This window comes from Colletotrichum jinshuiense, chromosome 3 (genome assembly GCF_051148585.1).
Source record: "Colletotrichum jinshuiense chromosome 3, complete sequence".
NCBI classification, from domain to species: domain Eukaryota; kingdom Fungi; phylum Ascomycota; class Sordariomycetes; order Glomerellales; family Glomerellaceae; genus Colletotrichum; species Colletotrichum jinshuiense.
Window position 1 is genome coordinate 4,108,693 of NC_139310.1, and position 9,152 is coordinate 4,117,844.

Below are 9,152 nucleotides of genomic sequence, written 5' to 3' on the forward strand. Positions count from 1 at the left end.
GTTTCTCGCATTCGGCTTCTCTTTCTCCGCCCTACGGGGCGGCCACTCCTCAGTAGGACCAGGCGGTGGGTTATTCCCGCTGTCAGAAGGCCGAATCGCGATGGTGTGGGCTGTCGGCTATTGCTGTGAACATTCTATGCCTTGCCCTCTTCTTCTCGTCTTTTTCTTTCTGTTGTTCCATTAGAAAAGCAGCCAGTCGGGCTGCAACACTCTTCCGCCCGTCCCACTCTGTCCACATCGTCGGGATCGGAGAGAAAATGGAGACGGACAGCAGTCAATAACCAACCGCCAACGTGGTGGGTGGTCCCCTGACAGGGGGTCCGTATTTTAGGCAGGCGATCGTAGAGGATCGGCCTTCGGTGGTAGTGTGGAAATTATGAAGCGGCTTTTTGTGCAAGCATCGGCAGCTCGCGATGCCGAACTGGGGTCCATCGGCCATCGCATGCGCCCGAATCCTTGTCACGCCGGCCGAAAGACCGTGGAGCAGCCGGGGCGTCGAGCACCGGCGAGGACTCTCAATTGGGGGAGCACAAAAGCAGTACAGTCCATATGGACCCATTAGGGTTGAAGCCAAGACGAAAAGCCAGATGATACGATGTTGGGCAGATTTGGGGGCAAAAAAAAAAAAAAAAAAAAAAAAAACTTGAAAGTTTCGTCCCCCTCCTAATGTTAACGGATGGATATTTGTTTGATTGGCGCCTGCCTTGGCTTTCTTGGTATACCTGCGCTCGCAGTCCGCGGGTTCGGGGCGCCGGTGCGTGGGAGCGGCCGATTGCCTGAGCAATCGGGGTCCTTCGGGGTCCTATTCTCGAGACGCTCGCTGCCTTGGTGAGCAGAATAGCTCGACGCCGAGATTCGAGAACACGTCTTCGAAATGAAAGTCCCCTTCTAGGGCCATCCGTCAACGAGGTCAGAGGGGCTGTGGCGGGTAGTTGCGGGAGTCCACGTGGGCTGCAGCATCCGGGGGATTGTCTTCACGCGTAAATCGTTCAGGGATAGATAGCTAAGGACTGCGACGGCATTGCGCATGTCGTGTCCGTGCCAATTCCGTTGTCATCTGCATGTGCCGCTGCCTAGCGTGCTTTTGGTTGTTGTTCTTTCTGGTTAACTGACTGATGGTTTCATGGCATGGCATGATGGACCCTCGGGTCCGAGGAGCAGAGATGCTAGGGGGGAGAAAGGAGAAAGAAGGGGTGGGCAGAGAGAGGTACATCGTAAAATGAAGGTGGAGAGAAGTTGCACCTACCTGTTCCTCCACCGATCCGCCCGGGAAACAGCCGGTGTGTCTCGGGCGGCAAGGAAGCAAGGACCCTTGGCCAGCTGGCTCCTACTACATACATTACAATTTACGTAGTACCTATGTACCGTCGTTTTCGCTGCCTCGCACTTTCCGAATCCGTCCAGCGTGTCTGTTGGCCAATGCAGTTGCAGTTACGACGTTTGGTGTTGACGGCAATACGCAGGATGCAGGAGCGCTGGGGAGCGGGATTGGCTGCCTAGCTGTTTCTTAGTTGCAACTGGGCGAGCTTTCCATCCGCGTTTCAAGGATTTGCAGCCAGGATTCTGGATGTCAGTGCCGTGATATCCTGACCTGCCCCAAAATACACTGCGCCACGGCTATACGCTCTCTCCTCGCTCTGAGGAAGAACCTTGGTCTGTTCCCCCTCAGAATCAATCCCCAGCTGTGGTGAGGCGCGCCTTAGCGAACCGAGACATTTTCCCCTCCCCCACACATAAACGCGTATTAGCGTATTGACCGCAACGTCCATGGGGCCGCCCCTCGCTTTTCGCATTCCTCGCTTTCGCTTAATTCATTGCGAACCTGCTGCTGCCAACAGCCACGCCGCGTACTCGACTTGACTCCCACCAAACCAAACTACGTTATGGTTAATCTGCTTGGCGGCGGGAGGGGTTCCTATCGACAATTGTGGCTCGGCTCAGGTGGCAGCCCCCCAATCAACCCAGTCCCAAGCACATACACGTATCTTGGCTTGGCTGGGCGACCATGTTTTAACCTTGATTGTTCCTCGTCGAATGAAGTCGCATTCCGCCGTCTCCAGTTGCGAGTCTTGGCCGACTATTTGCCTCAAACAGGTGGCCGTGCTACGCTTGGCGCCCTGCACACGCCGTAAAGGCAACTCGTCACCTCACCTCGACAGATGGCTACATAGTCTACCAATTATGTAGTATGCGTCGCTCCTCAACCGATACCAAGGCCACCCTGTCATGCCAACCTCCTGCTACCCCGCCCCTCCTGTGCCCGGGGCAGTTGCGAGATTGCATTTCTCTTGGTGTGTCTCAGCGCTGCCCTGTGCCCGACTACAAACTGCTAGGCGCAGCATCTTGGTCGACAAAAAAAAAAATACACGGCTAGACTTGGAGTGACTTTGCCCAAGTCTCTCCAGGTCCCTGCATGTATCTCAGAGACTCGACTCTACATGCCCCGCGATCGAGGGACTCTCAGTCTGCATCCATCTCATCAAACCCTTGGCCCATCGCACCCTATACAATAAAGTCAGCACTGCCCCAGGCGGCCGCGGGATTCGACGTCGCCAGGCAGATAGATGCTTTGACCCGTATCATCCTTGGCGGGCTGCCAAGCAGCCTTGTTGCAATGCCTATCATTCATCTGATTTTCAGACGGTGGTTGTCAAACGTCCACCGCACTGCCCTTGATGCTAGCGAACTCTGCTTCAAAGTCATATCCACGAACCTCCCAAGGTCTTTCGCAGGCCTCCGCGATCATCGCTATCATGAACTCCCTGCAGACGAGAGAGACTCTCCTTGCTGACCCCCATGTAAAAGATAGCGCCCAACTGCCGACCACGTTTGGCGCCGCCGAGAGCTAAGTGGCTGTTGTCCTGGAAGCCTATAGTTATGCGGGCGTCGTGGTCGATCACTTACACGTTATACAGGCTTCAAATTAGGAATGCCATTCCAAATACCCTGGCAACTTGCACACGCTACAAGCAATACTTTCAACGAAGAGTGCTTAACTGCTTTGTTCATCCGGGGTCCGTGTCATGGTTGCTGTGATGATTTCGCCCAAGCTCCATTCCGTCAGGCACCTTTGAGGTGAAATATCTCACAGGATGCCATGGGTTGTCGAATCATTGAGATGTACCGTTGCGACCTTAGATGGCATTGCAAATCCTAGGCAGTGCCCTTGAAGATCAGCGTTGCAAGATAGTGCTCGCGTTGTTATTCAAAACCTTATATTGACCCGCGGCGTGCTGATAGAAGTGTCTTGACCCTTCACCAGGCTGTAGGAATTCCGCAAGATCTCACGTCGCGTTGGCAAAACCAATGCCAGTCGTTTGGGTCACGCTAGTAATTCGTTGCACTCAATCATCAGCACTTTATTCGACCCATGCCGGTTTCAATTCGCCCAGAATAACGTTTTCCTCTTGTCAGAGGGCTGCCTGGGTGGGCTCCGTCTCATATCGAAGGCCGTAAGCTTCCCGGCAAGTAAATGAAATGAGGCTAATGCAGTATATTCTGCCCAAATTTCATCAACCTATTCCCACAGCGGAGACTCCGATTTGCCCAGTCGTACTCTCGTCCAGTCGTTCGGTGGCGAACAAATCCATCTCAACCTGACGAGTGAACCAAACAGGCGTTGGCTCTTGTTCAATCCCACGTCAGCAGCAAAGGCGCCTGCTGAAACCACTCGGGTCGTACTACAGATTCAGTTCAAGGGCGGAGGCATCGCTTGCTCCAAGGACAGGCTGACAACCCAGGTATCATGGTCCATCGCCAAACACCCGAGCTTCTTCGGATGGCGCTACTTGTCAGCATCGCACGACGTGTCTGTCACCAGGTTCTCGATCTTGCCCACAACGGGATGCTCGGTCACGATGATCCGAGGGCCAACATGTCACTCGGATGCAGCCCCCGATGCTTGTCTGGCCTGAGAGGAGCCCGCACTTGAGGAAAGACACGTGAACCTTTGGACTGGTTAACAAGCCAAACCCTCTGTTGAACTCTAAAAAGCCTTGTTGACTCGTGTCAAACAAGCCCCCTGGTAATCTGTCGAGAACCTCGACCGTTCGGCGGAGCAAAACTTCAGACGAAAGTGAAGCCGCCCCACCTCTTGGTTAGATGCCGGATCTACTTCCGTAAGGGAAGGTGGGATGGGAAATCGCAAACGGTTACAGGGTCCCGAAAAGGGAAAACAGTCATCAAAAGTCTATTGTCGGTGTTCTTTTTCGGTATGTGTATGCGCGCGCGCGCGCGAGTCGCAGTTCATCCTTTCTCGGCCCAGAAGGCCAGCAATATTGAAATGAAGGCGCAACCCCGGTCCCGATGTCATTGTGGTAGCGGTGGGGGGGGGGACAACGGTGCCCGGCGCTCTGCCGTTTTTGTTTTTATTTTTTATTCTTCTCTTCCTTTTTTTCTTCTTGCACGGCGCGCTTTAAAGGGGGCAGGGGGGGAATAAGGTTAATCTGCAGCGAGGGGTGGGGTGGGATACGACGTCCTGCCAGAATCAATTGCCCCAAGCGCGAGTGTATTTTGTTTTATTTTTATTTTCAATCTCCAGCGGTGCTTGTCTGTGTGTTACAGAGTCGCGCGTACTGGCGGCCCCCCGGGAGCCGGGATCCGGGGTGCGGAATTTCGCTTCGTATCACCTCGGCGTTTTGTCCGCGGACGCGCGGAGCTTTCGTTCTCGGGAACGACCAAGGGCAGGGCTACGGCGGAGCGGGGAGGGAGGAGGCGCAGAAGGATGGGCCCGTTGGGGGCGGCGGCGGCGGTGACATTGGCGGGCGTTCTGCCGGCGCGGCTTCGCGGTGGAGGGATCCCCCCATATTTGCTCCCGAATCAGAGTTCTGCCGGCGTGCAGCAGTGGCCAGCCAGCTTCGGGTTCGCCAGCCTCGGGTTCGCCAGCCCTCGGGTTTTCCCGAGCGAGAACGACAAAAAACCTGTGGCGCTCAAACGGCGAAACAGGATCGGATCATCTCACGCAGAGTTTGACTGCCATGACCTATACGTGACAGGTGGGGGCAGGCTACTAGGCCCGCACGCATGATGTGTCAGTCGAACGTTGACATATTGTGCGCAGTTATGCTAGGAGCAAAAGAGAAAAGAAGCCCGTAATGCATATTGGACATCGGCGTCTAGCTCAAAGCTTGATCTCCTCTAAGGGAAGGATCGCCATCTCGGGGAAGAGAGGGAGGGAGCATGGGGCAACCTCCTCGGCGGCGGGCGAACCTCTGCATGGCCGAGTCAGTTGTGCCGTATCCAAAAGGAAACCCAAGGGTCCAGAATTACTAACGCACGCCATGGGGGAAGTGGGATACCGACTCTTTGCTACGATATCTGATACAGGGGCGCGGCCACTGGTGCCGCGCCCCGGGTTTGCGAGCCGCCGTAGTCTAATTAGCTCGCGGCGGTTTGCCTCCTTTTGAAGCTTAACTTGATGCCTCACAGAAAAGAATTTAGCATTTAGCCGCGCACCGTAGCGGTCGAGGTTTACGGTGTTGGTAGATAGGACCCCCCGCCGCCCCCCCTCGGTTTCGGTTCGTTAACGCTACTGCGATGGTTCCGTTAAGCGTGCCGTTATACCCGTCCTTCCTCACCAAAGTCCCGGCAACGAACTCAGGATGCGATGAGGCGTAAGTTGACCCCGGAGTCCTGTAAAGCGAGTGCGAAACGAATCCCGCTTGGAGAAGCGAGTGTGATCTGCCTCGTCGGTGGGGTTCTGTACCGGGTCCATGAGCTTGTTTTTTTTGTGTTCATCGGTCAGACAGTAGTCGTGCAAATAGGGCTTAGGTTCGACTTAGGTTTCCTCGCTGTCTGGAGGCGGGGGTCGGGGTCCAGAAGTTTACCACCAAGGGGGGTAGACAGTCCGGGAAAAAGGTTCCAAATGATAACGGTGGCAGGAGAGGCAATTTGCCCTTCCGTTGGGACGGTCACGGCTCCGGGTCCTGGAGGTGGTCGGCTGGAGTCGGCCCCGTTTCTCGGCCGGACACACGAGTTGGGTTGCGGTACGTTGAACGTTGTGAAACTTCACTATCAACGAGTGGTGGTGCAAGGCCTTCAGCCTCTTTTTGAAAGGCCTCGATGCGTTAGTACCAGATACGTGAGCCGGTCGGTTATGGATATATATCGGCAGATATTAGTCGGGAAGTGGGAGGTTCACACGCAGGTTTTTACGAGCCCCTTGAACTTGGACGGTCTTCTCTTTGCCAGTACGTCTTGGTGTCACGCACTCTGGGCCTCGATATCCAGCATGCCAACCGTCACGCTCCGTATGCCTTGGCCTCGATCTGGATATGCCTAAGAAATCAATATTCCAATGGCTGAAGTTAGCTGGGGGGGTTCTGTTTAGTCGAACCGGTTACCAGGAATGCGCGTAAAGCATCTAATACGCAAGTACACGTATAAACGTCAATATGGAAGAGGCAGCCTACCTCTGCAACTATCCCACCTAGCATTCATGACTCTATTCCGCCGGCATCCGAGCGAAACTACTTCTTCGTCATGATCCAAACATGCGGGTCAGGAGCATCTATGGCTCTTGTCATGCATCTCAACCCTGCCCTCCCAACCTCGCAAGCGACTCTTTTCGATAGCCGGAACTTGGTATCGATATGGTGGTCGTCACCATTAATGACACATGATATAAGTTTGCGAAGGATAGGATGGTCATTCTGAATGATTCAGAATTTTCTCAGCGAATGATAATGAGGAGATAGATACATGAATGTAAGCTGATCTGGGTCGGCATCTTCATAGAGGCCGAAACCAATCGTTTTACTATTTTACAGCCTCTCAGTCTCAACTCGTCACTTGAAAAGACAGCCAAATGCCACCGATGACCATGAGTATGTTGCGTACTTCTTGTTGGCTTACCTCTCCACCAAGAATATCCCTAGAGGCCCTCACATGACTCTTGCAGCCTAGAACTGACCGACCGAGAGCTTTGAGTTTCTTCCTGGTAAAAGCAATACGGTCGGTTCCAACTGGAAATGTAACTGTATAGAGCGTAGCCAGGTCGATGGCGGTCTTGTTCGATCTCTGTATTGCGGCTGAGTTGTCCTGCTAGGAAGCTGCGGTGCCGATGGGTACCGTTGATACAGCTCTAACAATCCGCTCCGACCAAGCCATCGGCTCTGGCTCCATACGCCAAGAGGATGTAAGCCATGCTCTTCTTACCGAGTGTCACTGCGACCTGTAAGGACTGATGTCCGTTGAACTGGCTATGCCGGAGGCAGTACTGCTTTGGCGACGTTGGCGGAAAGTGCCAAGAGAAAACGTGAGCCCCCTGCGACCTTACTCCCTTCCGAGGAGCTGTGTGTCACATTTTGCTGCTATCTCCGTGGATCGAGAAGAAGATAGACTGGCTTGGTATTACGATTGCTCTGCTAGAGGATATCGGTGTAGGTTGCAGAAGACTCTTGGCTCGTCTGCATAAGGTGGAAGGTGATAGATAAAGGTGATAGATATTCTGGCCAACGAATTCTGCGATATTAGTGTATGATCCCACGTGGAGCCTATTAATCGTTGACTGAGGCGTTTTGCTTCTTCACTGGTGGTTGACATCGGTTCGTCGACTAGCTGGGGGTTATCACACCGCACGAACGTGTCAACAAACCCATCTCTGTAGATCAGCTCTAAGTCGTCCTGGTCGACGGCAAGTACTGTGTCCTACCCGGATGCGCTGTCCTACAGCTGCAGTATTTATCCGTACAGGTCTCGAATGTTGCTCAACGTGAGCGTTGCAGTCACAATCAGCCGATTTCGTATCGTCATCTTGTCGCTAACGATGAATGTGAGTGGCATGGGGTTCTAGGCTGTATGCCCCCCATACTGAATAAGAGTATGGAAGTGCAGTTCGCATGGCAGGTTGAACGCCGCCGTGCGCATGACTGCGTTGGGCTCCCGACGCCGGTCAGGATCCTCCGACCGCTCTACCAACACCGAGTCGCTAGCATTAGAGTCGCCCTCCTCGCCGGCCTTTTCACCGGGTCTGACAACCAAGCCACGGTTCTTCATGATGTATGACATTAGTATGAGTTAACATGCTGTTCAGGGTAATGTTCACGCTACTTAAATTTAGCAGCAAGAGCCTTTAACGCTTCTGTGTCAGTGGTTATGTCCTCAAAAAAATATTGGAGGCGTTAGACTTGTCCCGGTAGTATACGTGCACCTTGAATTGTTGTCTGTAGCTGTGTTTCAAAAACTTGTAGGTCCGGTCCAAACATAAGCTGGTGTCATAATTGTGGTGAGCATATACACAACCTCTGGGTTTTTTTGCCTTCTTAAACTTGAATCACTCCCTGATCTCCGCTGCTGCAAAGATGGCCGTATTCGTTTCGGGTAGCGGTTGTGAGCTTGGGATAATTTGGCCTCGAGAGGCGCTGAAAGGGGAAATGTGTCAGTACCTGCGCAGATTCGGGCAAATGGTATAGGAACAAGAGGGGGCATTGAGATCGATTGACTCGAAAGTCGGACAAGGAATTCTCCGTGGTAAAGCTGGCAGAGATCGAATATCGGGTCGTCGCTGCTGGAAAAGTTACGCAGTAGAAATGCAATACTGCAACATGAAAGCTCTTCGTCATAAATATTCTGGATGTAAGTCCAAGGGCCTAGCTATTGGTTAACATGCAACAAGAAACATATCATTATCGTTTTAGAAAGAAAAAGAAAAATACTATTCAGTCTGCGTCTTAAATGGTTGATGGAAGGAACGTTGGAAATTTCAGAGCAGAAAGGAGCCCAGGAAAGGAAGATTTTATGAAACAATTGAAGAAGACAACACTGCGGGCTTGTTAGTGATTACGTAGATCTCAACTTCGAGGGCAGAAATGGAGTTGTGTTTGCGCCGGGCAAACTGCGAGGCAGTGAAGTAACCAGGATCGTGCTTTCATTACGCCAACGTGGCTACATATTTGGGACTGAGAGGGTCGTTTCTCAAGTATTCTTTTACACGACTTGCTTGTCGCCCCAAGCATCTTTGGTTTTTTTCTCTCTCTCGCTGAATTACCTAAGATCCGACCTTCCATTGCAGATCAGGACACTACTAACATGTAGTTTGGTGTTCAGTTTACTCAAATGTCAAAGAGGCTCAGGTTTTTGTAATAAAGATTCAGCTTGGCAGGCGTGCCATAGATTCATGATAAAACTACTTGGGTATTGGTGTCAAACAAGAA